General features: G+C 43.6%; 1 non-coding gene across 1 annotated transcript; it reads left to right on the top strand.

The window, feature by feature from the left end:
• Positions 1 to 391: 391 nt before the first annotated feature.
• trnaq-uug (transfer RNA glutamine (anticodon UUG)) lies at positions 392 to 463 on the top strand. The gene has a single exon. It is a non-coding gene; the product is annotated as a tRNA-Gln (tRNA).
• Positions 464 to 17,766: the final 17,303 nt, after the last annotated feature.

Genomic DNA, 17,766 nt, shown 5'->3' with positions numbered 1-17,766 from the left:
CCAAATATTAACATTGGTTTTCTCAGGGGTTCAAATACTTGTTTGCAGCTGTATCACACAAATAAATTGTTAAAAAATCATACATTGTGATTTCTGGATTTTTATTTTTCGATGATCTCTCTCACAGTGAACATCCACCTATGCTGAAAATTTCAGACCCCTCCATGATTTCTAAGTGGGAGAACTTGCAATATAGCAGGGTGTTCAAATGCTTATTTTCTTCACTGTACATCTCATTGTAGGGATTGCCTCAATAGGCGCTAGCCGCAAGCTAGCCTCGAAGCCATTCCGCAGTGTCCGACAGCAGGTTTTGTCCAATTAGTCACCATTTCGCTTGGTTGTGTTGAGACACTGCAAGGAAAATTAACCCTTGATTAAACATGGTCCGGAGTCACTGATGGTGTAGTGGTACACACGCCTGCCTTTGGTGCAGGCAGCGTGGGATCGATTCCCGCTCAGTGATGGTGTCGATATCTGTCCCTATGACTAACTTGAAACCAGTTCAGGGAGTAGTACGCCTTTCGCCCGAAGCTTGCTGGGATAGGCTCCAGCTTTCCCGTAACCCTTGTGAGGATAAGCGGCTTGTATAATGACATGATCAGATCAGATAAACATGGCCCCGCTCCAACTCTGTCTATTGCCCACACTATGACATTTAAACCACATGCTACCTGCTAGTTACAAACGCACAGTGCTTTACATCTCAACATATCATGATCGCCTAACACAAAATACTTCACACTTTGGAATACAAATAATAGCAGAAGAGTGGTATAATGACAATAAATGCCATTCATCATTCATTCAAAAAGTTCTGTAAATTGTGGCTTCTAGAGAACTTACATTTTTTGGGGGGGTATAGGCATGGCATGCTAGCTCTCAGAGTGTTAGTAATGAACCAAGTGATTATAGCAAAATAACATGCAATTGCGCTAGATAGCCAACTGATGCAAACAAAGGTGTTAAGTTCTTATATGTTAGGGAGGGCGCAGAGGGAAATCTTTCTGGATATGTCACTGTGGATCATTTTGGCCATACCCCCAAAAAATCTGGAAAACTGAAATGGTGGAAAGCTGTTTCACTCTATATCCCCACAATTGAGTTCTCCACAGTTCTCGGGATTTTTCAGCATTTGTCTTCAAACATGTCTTTTTATTTAGTCAACTTTACACAGATTTTATCAGACGGATTGGGTCGTCATCATACCTCGCCGATCCAATCCATGAAATCATTGATCGGCTCAGAGGAAGACATACTCTATGTCGCCGCCATCCACAGTATATCTGAATAACAGTAAGAAGAGAAACGTCAATGACATGCATCTAACGTATGTGCTGTGTATCTATCCTCACTCGGCAATAACCCTTTAACATGACCTCTGGGATTAGGCTGCAATTTGTGTTTTGTCTCACTCAAAATTCCGTCTCATGGTTAATTTGTTCTCAAGTCATCTGAGTGGTTATTGTCACACTGTCACATTACCAAGGCCCATATGTGTGTTCAGTTATCGATATGTTGATGTTGATTGCTCATTGAAGCAGACTTGTAGCATCCTGTCAGTAAATATGTCACTCTTTGTCCACGATGAGAGACTTGATCAATAGCAATAAGAAAACTGACAATGCATTATTTTATTCTACAGGTGACTGCAATTTGAAAATGCTCCCAATGTACCAATTAGGGGAACCCGCACAAATTGAGGTCCTTCTGAGTAGCGTCTCGCCGATTAATCAGGGATATTAGCTCTTTTCAGTGGTAATGGATAGGCTGACAGATGAGGTTAGACTGAAATCCCCTTGGACCATGATGTTCGCAGATGATATTGTGATATGCAGTGAAAGCAGGGAGCATGCAGGGGAACAATTAGAAAGATGGAGACATGCACTGGAAAGGAGAGCAATGAAGATTAGCCGAAGTAAAACAGAATATATGTGCGTGAATGAGAAAAGTGGAGGGGCAAGAGTGAGGGTACAGGGAGAAGAGATAGCGAGGGTGGACAACTTCAAATATTTAGGGTCAACAATCCAGAGCAATGGTGAGTGTGGTAAGGGAGTGAAGGAACGGGTCCAAGCAGGTTGGAACAGCTGGCGAAAGGTGTCTGGTGTGTAATGTGACAGAAGAGTCTCTGCTAGGATGAAGGGCAAAGTTTACAAAACAGTGGTGAGGCCGGCCATGATGTACGGATTAGAGACAGTGGCACTGAAGAAACAACAGGAAGCGGAACTGGGGGTGGCAGAAATGAAGATGTTGAGGTTCTTGCTTGGAGTGAATCTGGTTTGATAGGATTAGAAATGAGCTCATTAGAGCCACAACCAACGTTGAATGTTTTGGAGACGAGGTTAGAGAGTGCAGACTTGGATGGTTTGGACATGTCCGGAGGCGAGAAAGTGAGTATATTGGTAGAAGGGCGCTGAGGATGGAGCTGCCAGGCAAAAGAGTGAGAGGAAGACCTAAGAAGAGGTGGATGGATGTTGTGAGGGAGGACATGAGGACAGTCGTTGTTAGAGAGGAAGATGCTCGAGATAGACTTAGATGGAAAAAGATGACACGCTGTGGCGACCCCTAACGGGATAAGCCGAAAGGAAAACAAGAAGATTAGCTCTTTTCAAATTGCCAAAATTCTGTCGGTTTTTGCACATCAATTTTTTTTTTTAAATTGACACGAGACACAAATGATAAACATAAAAAAGGACAAAAATCCTCCCCAAAAAAAATGTCAATTTTTTGCCCTTTTTTTAATTCTAAAGTTAAAAAAATACAAAAGAGCAAAGTATTGTAAAACATTCGACGGACTAAAAAAAGATTTTATATATATATATATATATATATATATATATATATATATATATATATATATATATATATATTATATATATATATATGTTTGTAATTAATCGGCTGATTCATTGCTCAGTGTGGAATTTTGTTCTGAGAAATATCAGATTTGACACAAATGATATACATAAAGGACAAAAATCATCCCCAAAAAATTTGTCCATTTTTGCCTTTTTTTAAAATTCTAAAGTTAAACAAATACCAAAGAGCAAAGTATTGTAAAACATTCGACGGACTAAATAAATATTTTATTTATTATAAATATATATATATATGTTTGTAATTAATCGGCTGATTCATTGCTGAATGTGGAATTTTGTTCTGAGAAATATCAGAGTTCACCTAAAAAAATACATATCGTTCCATCCTATCTTTGAGGGCTGGAGAAATAGAAGAATATCTTATTCCCGAATAGTAGTCTTTAGTCTCACTTCAGGATCCTTCCTTTAAGGTCACAGCAGGTTTAGCATCCTCCATCCCAAGTGTTTAATCAAGTTTTCCCATCGAGCGCAATCACAGAAACTCTAATATTTAATTTCCACAAAGCAATCACCCGACAAAGTTTGGGGGAATCAAACTCATTCCGAGTCATCTGACTGCCCAGACAAATCAATATTCACCCAACGAGCTTAACATTAGCGACTTTTTGCGCGAGGCCTCCTCAGCAAATGGCGAAGGAAGCGAATGTGATGAGGATAAGGGAGAAAGACATTTGAACCTCAAAGGCACGGCCCGCCGCTGTGAGCCGAGACTTAATTACGGCGACCTTACAACAGGGCGATAGCCTAAAGCCACTCGGCCGGGCTAAGCGCGTACCCCCTGCCAAAGCGCGATACATTCTCAGCTGCCGTCAGGCCACGCGACCGGCTTTGACTCCCGGATTGTAACATCAGGCGGTTGGAGGGGGCGAAAGTGGCGACGACAGAGCAAGTGTAACGTGTGAAAAGGCAGCAGTATTAGAGGTTGTTGCGCTAACTCTGCAGGCATCGGCGCTTGACCTGGGTGACCTCAGCGTCTTAAGAAGTCTGCACTCGACTTCCACTTTAATTGACTGCGGCCGCAACCTTGTGCTCATGGCGGGTGTCTTCTCATTAAGGTCTTTGGGATGTGTCCGACCCTCAAAAAATTGCACCCAATTTAGAAGAAAACTGATGAGATTTTCAGATTCTTGAAAGACGTTTGATAATCAGCCAAAATGTAAGTAATATTTGAAATGGCAGATGCGATGTTCATCATATTTTGCTGTTGGCAAGTTATGTTGCACTTTATGCACCGTTTCCAAATAAAATCTGTTTTGGTTTTTATATTAGGTCAGTTTATTTCATAAACAAGAGTATGACTGATGGTTGGTGATAACCACTATAAAAAATGTTTTTATTCAACATATCAGTGATTCTCTTCTCATCACGGTGCATCATCTGGTAAAGCGTTGGCCTAACAGTTCCGAGGACCCGGATTCATTCCTGGCCCCCCCCCCCTGTGTGGAATTAGCATGTTCTCCCCATGCCTGCGTGGGTTTTCTCCGGGCACTCCGGTTTCCACTCTAAATTGCCCCTAGGTGTGATTGGGAGTGCGGCTGTTTGTCTCTATGTGCCCTGCGATTGGCTGGCAACCAGTTCAGGGTGTATACCCCGCCTCCTGCCCGTTGACAGCTGGGATAGGCTTCAGCACTCTCTGCGACCCTCGTGAGGATAAGCGACAAAGAAAATGGATGGATGGATGGTTTGAGTACCACTAGTGGAACGTGAGCTCTGCCAAGTGGTATGCGAAAGAATCACGAATGAAATTCAACCTAAATTCCAATGAAGTTGGGACGCTGTTGAACATAAATAAAAACAGAATACAATGATTTGAAAATCATGCTGAAACTATATTAAATTGAATACACGACAAAGACAACATATTTAATGTTCGAACTGATAAACTGTTTTTAGAAAATAAGAAGACTCAACTTGGAATTTTATGGCTGCAAAAAAAACGTTCAAAAAACTGAAAATGACATGAGAACAGCAAATTTTGAAGCTTTGTCAGTGGAATTCTTTTCCATTCTCTCTTGATGTACAGCCTCAGCTGTTCAACAGTCTGGGGTCTCCATTGACATATTTTAATCTTCATAAGTGGCCGTACATTTTCAATGGGAGACAGGTCTGGACTGCAGACAGGCCAGTCTAGTACTCACACTCTTTTACTCTATGAAGTCACGGTGTGTGGAATGTGGTCTGACATTGTCTTGCCGAAATAACCAGGGGCATCCATGAAAAAGAGGTCGCTTGGATGGCAGCATATGTTTTGCCAAAAACTTTATATACCTTTCGGCTTTAATGCTGCCTTCACAGATGTGTAAGTTACCCATGCCAGATGTTGGATTTTGAACTTTGCATCCATAGCAGGTACTTTTCATCTTTGGCCTTGAGGACACAACGTCCACAATTTCCAAAAACAGTTTGAAATGTTGACTCGTCAGCCCACAGAACAGTTTTCCACTTTGCATCAAGTCCATCTTAGATGAGCTCGGGATCAGAGAAGTTGGTAGCGTTTCTGGGTGTTGTTGATAAACGAACACTTTGGCCCACTACATCATTGTATTTTAGTGATGTCATTCTGGTTATTTTTCAAGTGTTTCTTCCTTTGTAAAAAGTATATTGGATCTGCTCGTGACTCTGTTTTTTCTCATGCACCGGCGAGTTTCCCGACAATCCGAGTTTTAGACAAGCGCACGTCTTCGGTTCCAGGTTAAATTACACGTTTTACTTTTGCTTGCCGAGCGAGTGTAATCCAGATTTTTGTGGCTATAGAATGTGCTTTAAAGTAAAAAAAAAAAAAAAAAAAAAAAAGAAAAGTGCACTAATCAAAGCACCAACTCATCAGTGGGAACACGTTCGTTCGTTACTTCGGCGGACCTTTTGCGATTTGCATTCCACGTCTCTCTCTCCTTCTAAGAGTCACTGACTGCTACAAGTTGAACTTGGGTTTTGATTAAGTGTTTGTAGGTAGTGCCTCAGGCCCTGTCTCTTATAGATAAGCAGTAATCCTGGTGTGTGTGTGTCTGTGTGCACATTATTGTGTTTTTTCTCCCCCCGTAAGATTCTTGCGTCTCCACGCCGCGGGGATGAGAAACAGTTTAAAATTCAAGAATTTAATTTTGCCGTTATTTTCCCCCTCGCCGAAAATGAAGTGTCATTAATTTGCCGTCTCCCCCCATCCCCTTTTATTCTCCGAATTAGCTTTTAAAATGAGCTCCTTTTCTCTTAAGTCGACGGCGCTGTCAGATTTTCCGATGACAAAACAAATCAGAAAGCGGCGCAGGCACTTAATCGCATTCATCATCTCCATTTAACATCAAAACACACGATGAGTAGATTATTATCAAAGAGGATCCCTTCTCCCCCCCACTACCCCCCCCAAAAAAAAAAAAAAAACCCTTTTAGGGATGAAGCGTGCCGATGTTTGACAGCAAGCCAGTCTTAACGAATGGGGAAATGTGGCGTTCCCTTTAATAGATCTATATTCATTTTCAAATGAGTTGATTAGCGAGCACAATGTCATTGGATTCAGGGGCCCATTACACATTTATGATGGTAAATTACTGAACATTTACAATCCAAATGAAATTTCATGAGGAGGGGATATTGAAAAAATGGAGGGCGAGAGATGCTCGCCGCTCATCCCTCGTAGCCTTGCCTCATTGCATCCATCTTCTTCCCTTTCTCCCCCCCTCCTCTCCTCTCATCCTCCCTTCCTCTGTTTCATGCTGCATATCACATCAGTGCCCCCTGTGGTCCAGTTGGGCATTGCGCTGTCTCAGGCTTCATCCAACGTTCCCCCCCACCACCCGTTGTGGACCCGATGAAGAACTGTTGTCGTTGTCTTCAATTCTTAATGCAGAAGTGGGCATTGAAAAGGTTTTTTTGGGGGGTGGGGTGGGGATAAAGAGATTCAGGTGATTGGCTTTGAGGTGGTAGGTTCATGTTCATGTAGGTTCAAACGCTCTATAGATCCCTGCGCAAACAACCTCTCCTGGCCAATCCGCCTTTAGCTTTGTGCAGCCCCGTCACTGCACCTGCATCAATATTTTACCTGGGCAAATTTGCAGTGACACGCATTAGTACAATTAGGGCAAGTTTTTACTCGGATTCCTATCTTTTAAAGAGAGCGAGTGGCGATAAAGGGATGGTGAACCTGCTCGGGCTCTCGCTCTCTCTCTCTCACTTGCCTCTATGCTCGCTCTCTCTCCCCCCATCCTCCTCCTCCTCTTTCCAGTGTGGCGGCTTCGTCCTCGGCCCTCCACCTCTAAATAATTCATCATCCAATCAATCATTTTCTCTTTGTTTTGGGCCCCAGTGCCTGAGATGAAACGGCCCGCTGCCAAAGCTGCTTTGCCTCATCTGAGGACTGGAAAACATGATCTGCTGCTGAGATTACAACACACACACACACACACACACACACACGGCAGCACTGGTAGGGTTCGCAAGAATGTGCATACACAAACACGCACACAAACGCCGAGTTGGCGATGGTCTGGATTTCAGAATCCGAGTAAAATAAGTGGTTGAGCTCAGCGGCGTTCTGAGACTGGTTGCTCATTTGTTGGTTACTTTCAGTACGTGATGTATTTTTGGCTCTTGGTGTGAAGCAACACAGAAGATGCAACCACGCTGATAAAGAGTTAAATGAATACCTGAACATTCATTTTTCTGGCGGATCTCATGAGATTGCAGAGATGCTAATAATGTCCGTGTGTAAGTTTTTTCTCGTCTTGCCGCACTTGTGGGCACCTATGATGATTTGTGTTTGATCGATTTTTTTTGCAAAGTATGTGATTCTGTTCACTGAACTTTTTTTTTTTCCCTTTTTTTAAATTGCATGCCATTGTGCAGGAGTTCTGTGATGGAAAGGCAGTCTGTGATCTCCCAGCTGTAAGAGCCCGGTTAGCCCGCTTAGCTTATTTAACGGGCCTCGCCTTAAAGCCGGCGCCGAGGCCGCCTTAATAGGGGGAAATGTCTTGGACAAGCGATTTGAAGCTGTTTCGCTTCATCCCTTTGGAGAGCTCGGCAGGTGACTCCGCCGAATGTCTGCCTGGTTTTTGATGTGGGAACAACACAGATCCCTGCCGTCGAGCGATCGCTTCAAATGCGGAGCGAGCGAGCGAGCGAGACCCTACCTGCTGCTCGAGCTACATCACAGCCGGCACACATCTGTTATGGTAAAGACGAGCGTTTGGAACATTCAAGTGCTGTTGAAGTGTTAGGATGCCGACAACCCTTCACTTCCCCTTTTTTGGTTAATAAGGTGCTTTTCTTTATGAGCTCTGTTGGATAGAGCATGAAAGGTGGCTGCGAGCCCATCACGGAGATATTTTAGTACCTGGAAAATACTCCCTTGTGTCCTTCTAACAAGGGAAGATAAACCCTCTGCAGACTACGAGCGCAAATTTAACCAGTTTGGTCAGCCGTTAAGTTTTTTCCTCAACGGGAATGCTTTAGTACAGGGCTCAGCAACCTTTTTGAGGCTGAGGGCTACTTCGTGAGCACCGATCGTATGAAGGGCTACGTGACCTGTTTGCGGCAAATTTCAGACTCAGTTCATTTTGTTTTAATTTATTGTAGTAAATGACATTACAGGTATTTTCAAATTTTAATTCACGTAAGCAAGTCAGATTCAGAATTCAAAGCACAGATAATAGTAACAATTTGTGGCCTATGGTAGTTTTAGAACATACCTCACGGGCGCCTTACATGGTCCTCGCGGGGTACCATTCGCCCGCGGGCACCGCGTCGGTGACTTTATTAGAACTCAACGTTGTGATTCAACACGTGCTTTTGCTTTTTATTGTGCTGTTAACTCTCACGGACCCATGCAAAAAAAAATCTTACCAAGAATATGTATTTCTCGTTAAAACTTATCTGATTAAAGTTAAAATAAGACTCACCGTGTACAAAGTATACTTTTCAAAGAGAATTTTGACTTGTTTCAAGCTATGTTTTTTTTCTTTTTTTTAATTGAAATAAGTAAAAAAAATGGCAGGGAGTGAGAAAAATAAAGGCTTCTGTGGCAATTTATAGCATGCGCTATAATTCAAAGTCGGAATGGGTGGACTTTAGTCGGAAATCACCGGAAAACCAAAGGATTGGTTTCCAGCAACGTTGCTGCGCTCATCAAACAAAGCAGACGTGCTTTTTTTTTTTTTTATGGCCGTGATTTAAACACAGTTGGCAAAAGGGTGTATGATCACATACCCCCCCCACCACTAAATTGTGGTTCATCATTTGTGCCCACGCTATATGACTGATTTTTTTTTTTTTTTTTCCAGTGGGAGTTATGCAGTATACATACATCCAAGTCCAAATTGTGCCTTCAGTGCAGTGTCTGGTTTCACATTAACAGCCGCCGAATTCTGCAAATGCATTTCAGTCGGAGGTATTTTCTCATAGGTATGTGTAAAATGTTTTTTTTTTCCCCCTTAGTTGTATTCAAATGACCAGGCCGGTAATTAACGTCAGTTCCACAGGAATCAGAATCTTCCCCCCCCAAAAAAACCTACATGCAGTTGTATTTGTATCATGGATGGATGATATATATTACTATAGCAGTAAAAGTCCAGAATTTTGTCATGTTTTCTTTTAAAAACAAGGACCCTCCCTCACCCCAACCTTGCCGATGTTTATTAGCTATTTTACTGTGCATAAAAATGTAACAGACTTGTTGCAATGTACCACAGGGGACTTGTGTGGGGGCGCGCACACACACGCGTAGTAAACACGTCTGAGGCCCGATAAACAGCGGAGACAGCCCGGGCTCCATAAAGAGATAAACATCTTTATTTATGGGCTTTACAACGTGGCATATAAAAAGAATAACTTATGGCGAGGAGATTGAAGACGAAGACACGGACGAGGGCAGGTGGCGAGTGTCAGCCGGAGCGCTGAAGGATCACCCGGGGCCTTGTAATCACACCCTCCGGGGGGGCTGCGCGTCAAGCGGCCGGGGAGCGAATGAGCGATCGCGTCGACCCCCGCGACCGTGTTTGTCGCTCTCGTTCCCGCTCTCTCCTGCGCGCCGGACAACAGCGCAATATCTGGCCCACTTCGTGAAATAAATTGGCCACCTACCTGAAGATGGCGAGGGTCAGATTGCATGCGGTGAGAAGGCAGCAGTCGCCGTTATTGTTCAGGAAATGTGATATCGGCTCGAGTGCCCCCCTCCCCCCTCCCACACACACACCCTCGCGGAATTGTCATATTTATTAACAATTACATATTAAAATATTTGGCGGTAATTTAGACTCAAAACGCGACGAGTTCTTGGGTTTTATTAGAATGTCATTAACCCTCGTGTAATTAACCATGTTCAAAAATTAACCACGTTATTATCAAACCAAGCAAATGATTGAAGCGCCGGCTTAATTTATAATTTCACAATTTTGCACCTCTTTCATGTTTCTTTCATAAAAAGGGCGGGGTGGGGGACTGCATTTAATAACGACCGGTTTAATGAACACGGTGGCAGAATTATCGGTATTAATTGCGTGTGCGCTGTTTCATTGCTTTGAACGGGACTGCACGGCACCAGGGACGAAATCCCACCCAAATCACAAGATACTCGAGTACATTGACAGAACCCCAAAGACGATGATTTCAACTACTCTGCACGGGCAGCACTGCTGAGTTTGTTTTATTGCAAACAGTAGATATGAAAAGTCTGTTCAGATGCCAGACCAAGATAAATTATTTCAAGAGTTTTCCACCATTAATTTGAAAAATAAATGAAATTTTACAAAGCAGGTGTAAAATAACGATGATAATGTGGATACACAAGTATCAGAATTAGAAAATTACAGTCAAACTCATTAAATTGGCGTCAGCTAACAGTCTGTTACCATTTGTTGTGCACCTGATGAATCAAAAATGAAGTTCAACTGTCCGAGTCGCCTTTTCCTGACATTTTTGTGGTTACGTTTTACATCTCATGCATTCGTCGGAGACTCTAAATTGTGTGATTGTGAGTGCAACTGTTGTCTTGTCTCTGTGTAACCTGCGATTGGCTGCCAACCAGTTCAGAGTGTACCCTGCCTCCTGTTGCCGGATGTAAGCTGGGATTGGCTCAGCGACATTATCCGTCGCGTCCGACCACAGCGTCTCGAAATCTACGACATCTCTCATTGGCAAACGGACATAGACCAGTTTGTCGGCACCAACGGACAGCGAGACAAGTGCGGACTTACTGAACTCCACACATCGGCCATCACCAACACCAGGCTGGCCTGCAAGGCCAACACCGTCCGTGGGGGCTACCCGCCTCCAATTCATGACGACGAACGGTCTCTCCCTCGGGAAGCACGCGCCCAACTGCGCTCGGGCTTCTGTCGCCTGCTGAACAGCTACAAACACTGCCTCAACAACACGATTGCCGACCAACCCGGACTGTGGCACCGAGCCACACGACACGGAGCACCTGTTCAACTCCCCAGCGCACCCTACTAGGCTCGTGGCAGACGGTCTATGGCGCTTTCGCACAATTGTCTACGTCGACGAAGCAACACTGTCACGCTGGCTATCACAAAAACATTGGCTCAGGCATTCCCGCGACCCCTGTGAGGCTAAGCAGCTCAGAAAATGGATGAATGGATAGATGTTATAGTGGTGGCAACATAATGCTTTGAAGCTTTTTTTTTTTTTTTTAAGTAAGCTGGAACTGGAGGAATTGTTCCAAATATCAGTCACTGTCAGGAAAAAGCCTACTAGAACACCCACACTTGATTTTGCATTAATAAGAGGCACTTGGTGACATGGATTTCAATAGTTTGTTTTTTACTTTCCTTCTCAAATACATTTTTTAAATGAGCTGTACAGGTTTTTGGTCACACGGCGTGTTACAAAAAGTTCCAACATGGTTGAGCTTGGTCTCATTTTTTCTTATCACAGAAACCTGAACAAGAGTGTGTAGACTTTTTATGTCCACTGTAGACAAATGAATCAATCAGTACTATGGGAAATTGAAGCCACAAACGTTTGGTTTAAGGTCTCCAAGTTTGACCCTCAAAAGTAGAACTCGATCCAGCCTCAGCTTGCACGCCATCCGCCAAATCTGCTCCATCTTTGACCCCCGCGGGGCAGCTCGCTGCCTCCACGAAACCTTTTGGAGGGGGGGGGGGGGGGCACGTTAAACTGCCACACAAATGTCCACGGCTCAGTGCGTATTCAATCGCTCATGTGATAGTTAACGGCCCTACGGTGGCTAATGATTTCCCGTCATGTTCCGGTTGGCGCCGCGGAACCCAGGATTAAATACCATCTGACGACGGAACACATCAACTATACACAATGGCCGCTCTTCATCAGCCAAAACCCCCCACCCACCCCACCCCCACCCACCACAAGGGATCTTTGCGATGCTCCTGGCTGGTAAAGGCCGCCACCGGGCAGAAGCGGGGAAACGTTTTAAGCGATTGAGACTGATAAGCGTGATGTCCGGACGGAGGTGAGAATTTTGCAGCCATCTTTTGTCAAGGTGATGTCGGGGGGGTTTTGTATTTATTTCTGTTGGGGGGCAATTTCTTTGGGGATTTCTCCCAACTTTTTTTTTTTTTTTTGCTTACTCTGCAGTTGTTCTGCCCTCCAAAAGGATATTTGATGTCTTTGTGTACACAGAGATGTTGGAAGTTTGAGGTAGGCAGCTTTCACTTCCGAAAATCCCCACCAGCACCCCCCCCCTCACCTGCTCAGGTCCTGTGTTGTGTGTGTGTGTGTGGTGTGTGTGTGGTGTGTGTGTGTGTGTGTGTGTGTGATCATGTATCCCGCATTCATCCGGGCTCGCCTCCATGGCTCCACTCCTGCCGCAACATCAACATTGTTTGCTGGACGGGCATCTCTGGCCGGGCGCGATGTTGAAACTTTGGGCGTATTTATTATTCAAAGACCTTGTTTCCTATGCTGTTTCAGTAAGGGGGAGCAAAGGTGCGCATGTGTGTGTGTTTGGAAGAGAGAGATAGCAGGCTGACACCGTGTCACTGACAGGGAATTCTTCAAAACCCCACGGTCGACTTTGCTCCCATTATTTGTTCCAGACGCTGGCAGGATCACATAAGTACTGCTTGTGTGTGCGTGCGCCACTGCTCGGCATTTGGAGGTCTGTGTGGAATGTGCCAACAGAATTCAATGTGCGATGGATATTACGACGATATAGATGTAACCAACTCCTTGAAGCATTTTGTAAGATATGTATCATGTTCACATAATTTCGTCAATCATGAAGATGAATTGTAATTGAGTTTTTTTTTTCTTCTGTGGCACTTTGATTTTAGGCAGGTAAAATGTGGCCCGTGTTGAAAGTCGCTCATGCGGTCAAAGGCCAGAAAAATATCCGACCACAGAGAGTGTTGAAAAAAATAAAATAAATAACGGCACGCGCTTTAGAGCTGTTTCGGCGTTTCCACTCAAGGCCCTTTACCTGTCAATCGAATACATCCATGCGTCGGCTTGATGTGTTTGTCGTCAACTGGTGACTTAATAATTGGTTAAGTTTTCTGTGTTTGTTGTGACTAAGTGCAAGGGACTCCTTGGCTCATTAGCTCGCGGGCTAGCAAACAAAATAGTTCCCTTAAATTTCTCTCAAGCGACGACATACTACCCTAGCAATAGTAGCTTTAGCAGTAGTGTTTTCTTCTTTACCTTTCGGCTTATCCAGTTAGGGGTCGCCATAGCATGTCATCTTTTTCCATCTAAGCCTATCGTGCATCTTCCTCTCGAGGACCCACTGTCCTCATGTCCATCCATCAACCTTTTCTTTGGTCTTCCTCTCGCGCTTTTGCCTGGCAGCTCCATCCTCGGCACCCTTCCACCAATATACTCACTCTGTCGCCTCTGAACATGTCCAAACCACCGGAGTCTACTCTCTCGAATCTTGTCTCCAAAACATCCAACTTTGGCTATCCCTCTAACGAGCTCATTTCTAACCCTATCCAGCGAGAACCTCAACATCTTCATTTCTGCCACCTCCAGTTCTGCTTCCTGTTTTTTCTTCAGGGCCACCGTCTCTAATCTGTACATCATGGCGGGCCTCACCACTGTTTTATAAACTTTACCCTTCATCCTAGCAAAGACTCTTCTGTCACATAACACACCAGACACCTTCCGCCAGCTGTTCCAACCTGCTTTGACCCGTTTCTTCACTTCCTGACCACACTCACCAACCAACCAACTTTCTTTCGGATTGTCCCGTTAGGGTTCGCCAGAGCGTGTCATCTCAGATGGACGCTCATATTTGTTTTGCACAGTTTTTACGCCGGATGCCCTTCCTGACGCAACCCTTCTTAGGGAGTGGAGACCCAAGTGAGAAACAAACTCACGACCCCTGGTTTACCAAACCTATGTTCAAACCACTGATTTCTCCGGATTGTTGACCCCAAGTATTTGAAGTCGTCCACCATCGCCATCTCTTGCTGTCGTAGCAGAGTGTCGGTCATGATGAATGAAAAAAGGAGGCCAAAAAACTTCACTCACTTCAGGGAAAGATGCATTTTTACAGGTTGTAGTCATTGCAAGATAGCTAACTGCGCGCACAGCAAAAGAAATGGCTAAGCTATGATTACTGTGACTCGGTAAGCTAATTTTTGTTTGAAATCCATAGTGTATAATTCTCCTACTTTTATGTTTGGTTTGACAGTAAACTTAACTGGGAGTGAATACTCTTTTACATTTCGAAGTTCAGACATAAATTACAGCAAGTATTGCGTTATGCCGTCCCATTGTGGTGGCTTGTTATTGCCGACCCCGGCGGCACCAGAGAGCTTCTATTGAGCCAGACAGGAAGTTTATTCACTGGGAAAAAAAAAGGAAAAGGAAAATCAATGACATTGATTGGTTGAATTCATTTGCGGTTCACACCTATCTGTATTTACCCAAAACATTGCATCCGGTCAATAAAGTTAATGAAACGCTCAGAGAACGCTTCATCGCAAATAGTCATGATGAGCGGCAGCGGCCTACTGCTCTCTCGCTCACCTGCCGAGCTAACTTTGCACGCTTTCCATGCAATATTCATGCCTTGTCTGAGAATGAGGATTCACGATCTGGTCATCAGTAAAAATATATAAAAAAAAAAGGCAATCAGTGATTGTCTCTTGTCCTCATGAAAGAGAATAATTCTTTAACATGCGCCAAGACTGTTCAAAAACAGCCTTTTTTGATGAGTGACACTTCCCATCCCCCGGATGCTTTTTATCTGTCGAACTCATTAATAAAGCAGCATCCCTGAGAGACAGACGGGGGAGACGTGGAGCGTGCACGAGCCCGCGTGTGTGCATGCAGAACTTTCGGTGTTTGAATTGTCAGGTGCGATTTTGGGACTGTGATCTTCACACAACAAGGTTCAATCGACGCGAGTTGTCGTGCTATTTATCGTTTTCTTCTCTGACAATCTATTAGTTTTCTTTTGGAGCAAAGCAGTGCACCTTTTTTGGGGGGTGTGTGTGGGGGTTAATGTCAAACAGTGAATATTAAAAAGTCAAAAAGTATGAAGCGGAATTCCCAGTAGTGAGGTGCGTTACCCACTAAAAAGTGGTGAACACTCCAAATTACTGTAGATCTTTTTCGGAAAGATACTTTTTGTTCCCCGGGTTGTCATCCGTGAGTCATCCTTTGTTCCGCTTCGTTCTGTCACAAACATAAAAGGCAATTTTGCAAATCCCCATATTCCAGGACGGGACCTGTATTAAAGCGTTTCAAAGGCAACATTTGACTGCCCTTTAAATAAATAAATAAATAAATTTGAACACGGTGTAGGCCTCTTTGCGTGAATCATTACAGAGGAAGCCGAATTTGTTTGCAATATATTTTAACTAATCTTAAATCGAGTCGCCACTAAATTGGAGCAAGTCATTAATTACTCTTCTTGTTCCAGTCACAACGTACGAGTAGTCAAAATGTTTTTTCACAGTTTTAAAAAAGTATTCACACCCTATGGAAGTTCAATGAACAAATGAGACGATTGATTTTAATTTGTTGCTCCGAAGTTTATTTCTGAACAAATTTTGCCATGTACTTTGCGATGACATACATTAGATGTGTAACTCGTGCGCTGAATTAAGGGGAAAATACCTGCCGTAAAAATGTTACCACCCTTCGAAATAACTGTCAACTAGTTCATGAGAATAAGCGGAATGGAAGATAAATGAATGAACTTCGGACAATTGAGTATTATTGTTACATTAAAGGCACAGGCATCTTTATCGCAAGATGACATTTTAATGGTGAAATTCCAATAAACATGTTCAGCAGTGTGAAACCTATATTCGCGTGTAGGTACTCACAATTTGTACTGTACTTCCGAATAGTAAAATGCACTTTTGTCACAATTTTTAGCACCATGATCGTAAGGCAGAGTGATCCAAAACAGCAAACCTGGACCGCAAACCGCAAGTTGTAAAACTGGCGACTTGAGTCGACTCGAGTCGGGTCATCGATGACTCGGGTCATCGAGTTGGGTCATCTATGACTCAAGTTGACTTAAGTCGCCACTTTTATGACTTGCGTCATTGGGTCATCGAGTCGGGACCTCGAATCAAGTCGGGTCATCGATGACTTAAGTCGCCAGTTTTATGACTTGCGTCGTTTAGTCGAGTCGAATCATCAAGTCGGCTTGAGTTGAGTTATTGAGTCACTGAATTGTCATGGAGTCGTCGGGTCGTCCAGTCTGGTCATCCAATCGAGTCATTTGACCCATGCCCCCCCCTCCCCCCAATCCCAAATCGCCTCGATGATCCAACTCATCGATGACTCAAGTCGACTTAAGTCGCCACTTTTACGACTTGCATCATCGGGTCATTGAGTCGGGTCCTCGAGTCGAGTCGGCTTGAGTCGGGTCGTCGATGTCTCGAGTTGCCAGTTTTACGACTTGCGTCATTGAGTCAATGAGTCGAGTCATCGAGTCTGCTCGAGTTGAGTCATTGAGTCACCGAATTGAGTCATCGAGTCTGCTCCAGTTGAGTCATTGAGTCACCGAATTCAGTCATCGACTCATCGAATCGAGCCGTTGGGTCGTCGAGTCTGGTCATCGGGTCGAGTCGGGATATCGTGTCATTTGATTCGAGTCCCCCCTATCTCTACTCATAAGACTCAACTTTTAATAAATGTAATGAGCACGTAGTTACAAATCAAATTGAAGTGGCTCCTACATGAGCTTTTCTTTGCAGAATCCCCGTGCTGAACAACACGGCAAAGTCACGAGCTGTCGTTTCGAACAGCGGGCTTTTAGTCAGCATATTAGATGTGTCAACTCATGAAGTGAGATGCCATATGTGCGTTCAATATTCATGTTTTTCTATTTGTCAACCAACATTTCATGACAAATTCATGAAAAAAGCCCCCGAAGCTCGCATGCTGGGAGAAGGCTTTGTGCGGCGTATACATTTTTTAAAAGACACCATCCATTTAGGGCTCACCATCGGAGATTTGCATCCCGACCCTTTTGGAAACTAAAGATAAATATTTTGTTTCATACATTTATTAAAATAACACAAATGAAACATACTTCTTGTGATTGGCCAAATGCCTCTTGAGTTCCTCGTGGATTTTTCTTTTTTTTTTGTGAATAATTAACGTGCACAACATGTACCATTAGCGAGTTATATTATTGATCAGAACAGTTGTTTTTAAAATGTGCCTCTGTTACAGCATGTGGTGAATGAGTCATGTTATTATGCAGGCCAGCAAAAAATTCTAGTTAATGTACTGAAATCTTATCAGAGACTTGGTAGAATAAGTATGTATTTCTATTTTTAAAAATTATTTTATTTATTTATTTTGGGTTGGGGGTATTGAATTGAATTCATCTCTCGCGTAGTTGTGACTTCTGTGGCAGTAAAAAAAAAAAATAAGAGCCAGGACCAAGACTGGAGTAATCAGAGATCGTAACAAGACTAAGCCTGCAAAA

This window comes from Syngnathoides biaculeatus, chromosome 20, assembly GCF_019802595.1.
Source record: "Syngnathoides biaculeatus isolate LvHL_M chromosome 20, ASM1980259v1, whole genome shotgun sequence".
NCBI classification, from domain to species: Eukaryota; Metazoa; Chordata; class Actinopteri; order Syngnathiformes; family Syngnathidae; genus Syngnathoides; species Syngnathoides biaculeatus.
The sequence above is the reverse complement of the archived record's forward strand: the minus strand, read 5'-3'. Positions and strand labels throughout refer to the sequence as shown.